Genomic DNA, 7,549 nt, shown 5'->3' on the forward strand with positions numbered 1-7,549 from the left:
TCGCGCGAGCATGCACGTGAAGCTGCCGCGACGGGCTGCAATTAAAAAATACCGAAAAGAAAATTTTTTTTAAAAAGAACGTGTTAGCAGTCGTATAAGTACACGGATGGTTTCTATGGGTAAATTCTTTTTTTTTTTCATTCCGAACTGAGCTTATATATGGAAAGCTTTCTGAAAAATGCGAACGCAGCCACTGCAAGAAGTATCTCAAGCCTCCACAGCGTTGCACCTGATGTATGAAACGGAGTATAGCAACGCTAGCAACAACGCGTTTTCGCATTTGTCGTAAGGCTATCCGGCTACGCTAAAACTGTGTTACCAGACGTTAATGGCTGCAAATGTTCGTATTTCTCCAGTGCATCAATGTGGGCCTAATCACGCTTTCATTAAACTAGGTGCACCTGCATGTGCTGCGTATTGATGGAAGATGAAGAGAACTGCTTGTGCTGCCAGGAGGTGCAAGAGATTAGGAAAAAACAGAAGCGCACGCAGTGCGTAACAAGTTCAAGACAATTCAGGACTGTGTGCCTCAGCAGGGCAGTACTGGAAGTGGCACTTGCCCAGAAAGGAGTCGAACCGGCTGGACAAGGCAAGAAGTTTACACACAGGTGTGAAAATGATATGGCCAATGGAAAAAGAGTGATGCAAAAGCAATTTTTTTTTACAGGCAGTTGAGGTATGCAGCATACCGCCAGTTTGTCTGGCTAGTATGGAAAAAGTTGGGAAAGAAGAAGCGTTGAATTCTGCCAAGCTGTGTACTTGAAGTTGTTCGGGCTTCAGTCGCGCCAATTTAATTGGAATACCGATTGCCCGCATCGTTGTCAAGCTCCGATGATAGTCACTGTCGCGGAAATGGTCCGAGCACAGCGCAGTTGATTTCGTCGGCACGAACTTATCTCTCCTCACCGCACGTACGCACTGCGCTGCAAGCTTCTTTTCCTTCGGGAATTTGTGAAACACCACATCGTCTCGCCCGCCTGTGTTCGCGCAGCCGAATGCTGCACAGAACGAGGGCATGTTGGGCGCCCTTGGCTGTAGGCACTCACGCAGCACAGAAGGAAAGAACAGTTTACGAAAATCGCAAAACAAACGTGAGCGGCGGCGGCGGCGGCAGATCTCTCGTAGCGTCGTTCAGTAAAGCGCAGGACGGAAAGAGGCATGCCAGCACATGTCAGCACGCCGGTCCGCAGCTCGGTTGGCTCGGTCTCCGCCCATGACGTCACTCTCGCCGGTTCTCTCCTGTGCCAACGTCCTCACCCGGCGCTCCGGGAAGCGATGGGGGCGTGTCCGCGCGGGTGATTTAGAAAGCGATTTCCGCCCGTTATATTAACAAAACGAAAAAAAAAATTTCGGAACCGTAAATTATTAGGTCTGTTCTTCCCAATCCCAGCAATTCATAGAAATTGAAAACCGTTTCAGCTTCCCTTTAATGCCCCCTACCAAGCGTGGGGATACGCTTGGAATACAAAGAAAGGTGAGGGGTTGCGGGAACTTGCCACGGACCTGGGACTGTGCCTGATCACAGATCCGGCTTCCCCGCCAGCTGTGGCACGTCCACGTGCAGGGACTCTACACCCGACCTAACTTTTGTCAACAACTCGAAACAAGCTAGTTGGGAAAACTTGGGCACCGATCTAGGTAGCGACCACTATATCATACACATAGGTGTAGGTATGCCGAAACAAGAGACTAGAACCTTGGGGTGCACAGACTGGGACCTTTTTAGGAATGTTAGACCGAAGAGGCTAGAATCGGAACCGATAGAAGCGGGCAGACAGTCCTTCCAGAGCTGGATCAACCAGCTCGAAGAGGACCTCAGGGAGGCCACTAAAGAAATTAAGACCGAAGAAAACATACACAGCATAGGCACTAGGCTCGCGCATCTGATCGAGGCCAACCAATCCATCCTGCAAAGATGGAAAACGCAACGACTGAACTGAAAGCTCAGGAAAAAGATAGCGTTGCTAAACAGGCAGATCGAGGCGCATTCGAGAACTGCTCGTGAAACAGCAGTGGGACGAAGTTTGCCACTTGGCAGACTGCAGAATCAAACGTGGAGGCAGTTGGAACATCTTCAAACATCTATTGAACGAGAGCGACACTAAGTCAAACAAGAGAACGGCAATTACAAAACTAGTACATCAAGTCAGCCAGTACACGAGTCGGAAGGTAGTCATGAGACAGCTCGCGGACAAATATCTCCCGCTCAAACAACCGGGCGATAGCGACGAACGCGTGGAGTACATGGGAGGACCGTGCGAGGAAATGGACCGCGATTTCACCGAGGATGAGGTAGGGGCCGCCCTCCATGTTCTCTCTAGTAGATCGGCAGCCGGACTAGACGGTATTACCAATAAGCTCTTAATGAATCTAGACGATGAGTCTATCACTTTCTTGACGGATCATTTCACCGAGTTGTGGAGAAAAGGAGACTATCCGAAGGAATGGAAGATGGCCAACACCATCCTCATACCAAAACCGGGTAAACCGCTCCATCGGGATAACCTACATCCAATCTCGCTTACATCGTGCATAGGTAAAGCTATGGAACACGTGATTCTCAACAGACTCACTAGATACGTCGAGCAAAATGACATACTCCCGTATAACGTGATCGGTTTCCGCCCCGGACTATCGACTCAGGACGCCATGCTCCTGATCAAACACCAGCTCATACACGTTAGCCCGGTGCACGCGAGAGCGATTCTGGGACTAGACGTCGAAAAAGCTTTTGATCGCATAGAGCACAAGGCTATCCTCGAGGTCCTGTCCGAGCTGGGGTTGGGCGAGAGGCTATTCAGCGTAGTCAAGGCGATTCTGGGCCGTAGGCAAACAAGCCTCACGCTAGGAGAACTAAAATCAAAGGTGATGAACCTGGGAAACAGGGGCACCCCGCAAGGGGCCGTACTTTCGCCCATGTTATTTAATCTAGCAATGACCAGAGTCGCGAGGAAACTGGAGAGTATAGAAGGTATACACTTTGCAATATACGCCGATGACATCTGGAGCGCCAACGGTAACGTAGGCCAAACGGAGACCAGACTGCAGGAGAGCATACACGCCGTGGAGAGCATGCTACGCGAGATGGGACCCAACTGTTCGGTGGCAAAGTCGGAGCTTTTGGTCCTAAAACATCGGCGCAGGGGTCGAAAACCCAGGGGCTACGTCCACGGGGAGAAACCCAAGATTATCTTACGCTGTCACGACGGATCCGCGATCAAGCAGTGTTAAGAACGGCCAGCTGCAGTGCAAGTTTTGCCAAGCAGTTGCGACTGTGGAAGCAACATCTCGGGAGCATCGCCGCCAACCTCTAGCCACGGCATGGCGAAGTCGACTTCGTGTCGATATCAATACGCGCATCCTCCACTCTCCGTCGGTTCAGCTAGGAGCCGTTGTGACGGAATGAGTTCGGCGGGCCAACTATTGTTACCAAACTTCCCAACGCGGACCTGATCTGCTACGGGTGCGCGAGTTGCCGCAGGAACGCCGTTTTGCGCTGCTTTCCACGCCCCGACCAAGACGCAAGACAACGCGCTACCCGGAACGGCTCCGAGTTCTATGAATTTCGCGTGGTGTCGGTTTCGGACCGTAAACACGTGTGTGTGTGCATGTGTGTGTGTAAACTGTCCTGCGCAGAGGCGGATAGTTTGCGATGACTAAACGAACGTTCGCATCACCTTGTATCGCGGGAGGACCGAGTGTTTAAAAACTGCCGTCGTGCGGATGCTCGACACTTCTCTTAAGCAGTCATGTTGGACTGAGACTCTCTCTCAAGCAGTCATGTTAGACTGATGTACTTTCTCAAACAGTCATGTTAGACTGATATAATTATTGTAAATAAACCCATATTCCTCGTTCTCGATGAGAAGCAGTGCTTCCCTTTATCAACGTCCTCAGCGTGGATAAGTTGGACGACGGCATGGGCCAGCTACCTTCGAATTCATGCCGGACTGCAATCTTGACAACTTATCACGAGCGATGGGATTGAGCCCCCAATCCTGACAACTGGCTGACAGCAATGAGATGGACTTTGCGACGTGGTGCTGTATCTGCGGTGAGTGCTTGGTTCTTGCTTTGACTCTCTAGGCTTCATTTTGTGGTTGTTCTGTTTAGAACAGTAGGGAAGCTAGATTGTTGAGTGTTAGCTAGGTTGTGTTTTCCTAGCTAGATTTAGAGAGCAGGATCAAGGCAGTAAAGCAGCAATCATGGAGTTAAGGACACTGCTGATAGACGAGTTGTTGATTGTTGGTGAGGAACTGGGCCTAAATGTACGCAAGGAAATGCTAAAATCTGAATTATTGGAGCTAATTTTCAATCAGGCCAGTGAGGAAGAAATTGAAATGGGATTGGAACTTCTCAAAAAGAGAGAGAAACGGGAAAGAGAAAGAGAAGAACGGGACAGAGAACAACGGGTCAGAGAAGAACGGGAAAGAGAGAGAGAGGAACGCGATAAAGATCGCGAATTAAGAAAAATGCGACTTGAAAGCAAACGTTTGGAGTTGTCTCAAGGAAGTGAAGGCGCTTTGGGACGATCAAGTGAGGCAGAATCGTACCGCATGGACAGGCTATTAAAGCCATTTGAGGTCGGGACCGACATAGGCTTGTTCCTAAGCAATTTTGAAAGGACTTGCGAGAAGATGAACATCGGCCTGAGTACATGGCCACAGCGGTTGCTGTCTACGTTGCCGTGTGAGGCGGCGGAAGTAATCGCCAGACTGAGTGCACAGGATGCATATGATTATGCAAAAGTTAAGGCTAGTGTCTTGAAAAAATACCGCCTTTCAGCCGAAGCTTTTCGGCAAAGGTTTAGGAGCACAGGCAAGAAAGATAGCGAGGGATATCCGGAGATTGCATATAGCTTAAGGCCAACCTAGTCGAGTGGCTTAAAAGCGCGGAAGCGTACGACAGCAGAGACATGATCATTGAATGCATGTGTCTAGAGCAGTTTTACAAAACCATCCCCCATGCTGTGAAACTGTGGGTGCAAGGCAGAGGGAATGTAAACACTATGGAAAGGGCGGCTGAATTAGCCGAAGAGTGCGCAACCCCTAGAAAGTTGAACGCCGAGGACGGAAACTTGGATGGTCGAAATGGACCGCGGAAACCATTTCCGTTCAAAAGGGGTTCGCAGACTAGACGATCGGAGCCTGTAGACATGGAGGAAAAGCCCGCAGAAAAGAGCGAGGAGAAACTTAACGGAGAAACCGCACAAAAAGAAAAGAAAATTCGAATCTTTTAGACCAATTCGCTGTTACAAATGCCACAAACTGGGACATATAGCTGTAAACTGCGGGTAGCCTAGCGTAGTTTTCTCCTACGTAGAGGAAAAAGACGAGAATATGGAACTTTTAAGTCCATGTCTTCACGACCTGCAAGTTAATGGGAAACCATGCCGAGTGCTAAGAGACAGTGCCGCCACGATGGACATTGTCCATCCGTCTTACGTGACGGTAGATGACTTCACCGGAGAAGTAGCATGGATCAAACAGGTTGTAGAAGAACACAGCGTGTGTCTGCCCATGGCCAAAGTCAAAATCAGTGGACCATTCGGTGAGCTAGAGACTGAGGCTGCAGTTTCCAAATTTTTGTCACTGCAGTGCCCTTACATCTTTTCAAATCGTTCGAATCAGTTACTGCGTGACAAAGGGCTTAAACTGGGAGAGGGAATAGTACAGGCATTGACCCGAGGCCAAGCTAGTAAAATCGCGTCGCTTTCGGCTGAAAATGCACAAGCTCCTCCAGCGGAAGCAGAACAGGGGATAACTTCAGTACCCGAATCCGAGCTAGGCCCGAAGGACAAAAAAAACACTTGAGGAGAGCCTGCCAGCTGACCAGCTCAATGAGGGTCAAACACTAGAGGGTCAAAGTTCTAGCCTGCAGGAAGAGCAAGCTGACGCATTCACAAGCGAGACATGGTCGTTATTATCACCGGCCTCAAAGAACTTTGATCAGCTCTTACGTGTGGATAGAGAGTCCTTGGCAGCCGAGCAAAAGAATGATGAGAGCTTAGCTAAATTACATGACACAGCCAAAGAAGGCATTGCTAGGCGCAACGTGACGATACATGAGAGAGGAGGATTGTTGTATCGGCACTACAGAGATAGAAAAGGTAGTATTTTAGATCAGTTAGTCGTACCTACTAAGTATAGGGACGACCTTTTGAGTCTCTGTCATGGAAATGGGTGGTCCGGCCACCTAGGCATAAACAAATCAAAGGAAATATTGCTTATGGAATACTACTGGCCTGGCTGTTTCAAAGACGTAGAAAACTTTGTAAGATCATGCGACGCCTGCCAGCGTTCTGGTAAACCAGGAGAGACATGGAAAGCTCCACTGAAGGTAGTGCCCTTAATAACAGAGCCTTTCAGACGACTTGTAATAGACACGGTAGGGCCTCTTCCAAAAACAAAATCGGGCTACAGGTACTTGTTTACCATGCTGTGTCCGGCTACCATGTTTCCAGAAGCAATCCCTCTGAAAGAGCTCAGCTCCACCGAAGTAGTAGACGCGCTTTTGACCGTGTTTGCACGAGTTGGGTTTCCAGCCGAAATTCAGGCAGATCAAGGGTCAGTATTCACGAGCGCACTGACTTCCACATTCTTGCAAAAGTGCGGGGTAAAGTTAATACACAGTTCTGTCTATCACCCTCAGTCAAACAGTATAGAGAAGTGGCATTCGGTGCTTAAGCGAGTTTGGCGTGCGCTCTGTTACGAGCACAAGGAGGACTGGGAGAACTGTCTGCCGGCAACTTTGTTTGCTTTGCGAACGGTTCCACATGAACCAACAGGGTTCTCGCCAGCAGAACTAGTGTATGGGAGGACACTCCGTTCCTCACTGAGAATGTTAAGAGAGATGTGGGAGGAAAGAGGGGAGAGTCCAACAGTGGTTGAATACGTGCTAAATTTGCTGGAATGGCTAAGCGCAACCCAAGAACTAGTCGAAAAAAAAACATGGGAGTAGCTCAAAAGAACGCCATATTACGACCAGAATGCGAGGCTTCGTACGTTTAACGCCGGAGACCAGGTAAGGATCCTCAAACCTTCAAGAAAGAACAAGCTTGAAGTTCACTGGGACAGGCCCGTTAGAGTGTTGCACAAACTTTCAGATACTAACTATGCTCTGAAAATGCCCGGTCCCAGGAAGGAAGTGAGGATATATCACTGTAATTTGATGAAGCCGTATGTAGAGCGGAGCGGAGTCGTTAACTATACCATCAAAGAGCAGGATGGCACTAGTACCAAGTTTAAGGAGTATAGGGCGACCTCCAACTCTGAAATCGGCCTAGAAGAAGTAGTAGAACACTCGGTAAGCTCGCACGCTCTAATACCCGAGCAGCTAGATGAGCTAAAAGGGGTGTTAGGGGAATATATCGACAGGTTCAGCGATCGGCCAGGCAGAACCGAACTAACAACGCATGAAATAGAGCTGACATCAACCGAACCAATAAGATCAAAGCCTTACAGGGTGTCTCCAAGACAGAGAAAGATTATGGAGGCAGCGATATAGCGCATGCTAGAGTTGGGAGTTATTGAGCCCTCTGAGAGTGACT

This window comes from Dermacentor andersoni, chromosome 4 (genome assembly GCF_023375885.2).
Source record: "Dermacentor andersoni chromosome 4, qqDerAnde1_hic_scaffold, whole genome shotgun sequence".
NCBI lineage: Eukaryota > Metazoa > Arthropoda > Arachnida > Ixodida > Ixodidae > Dermacentor > Dermacentor andersoni.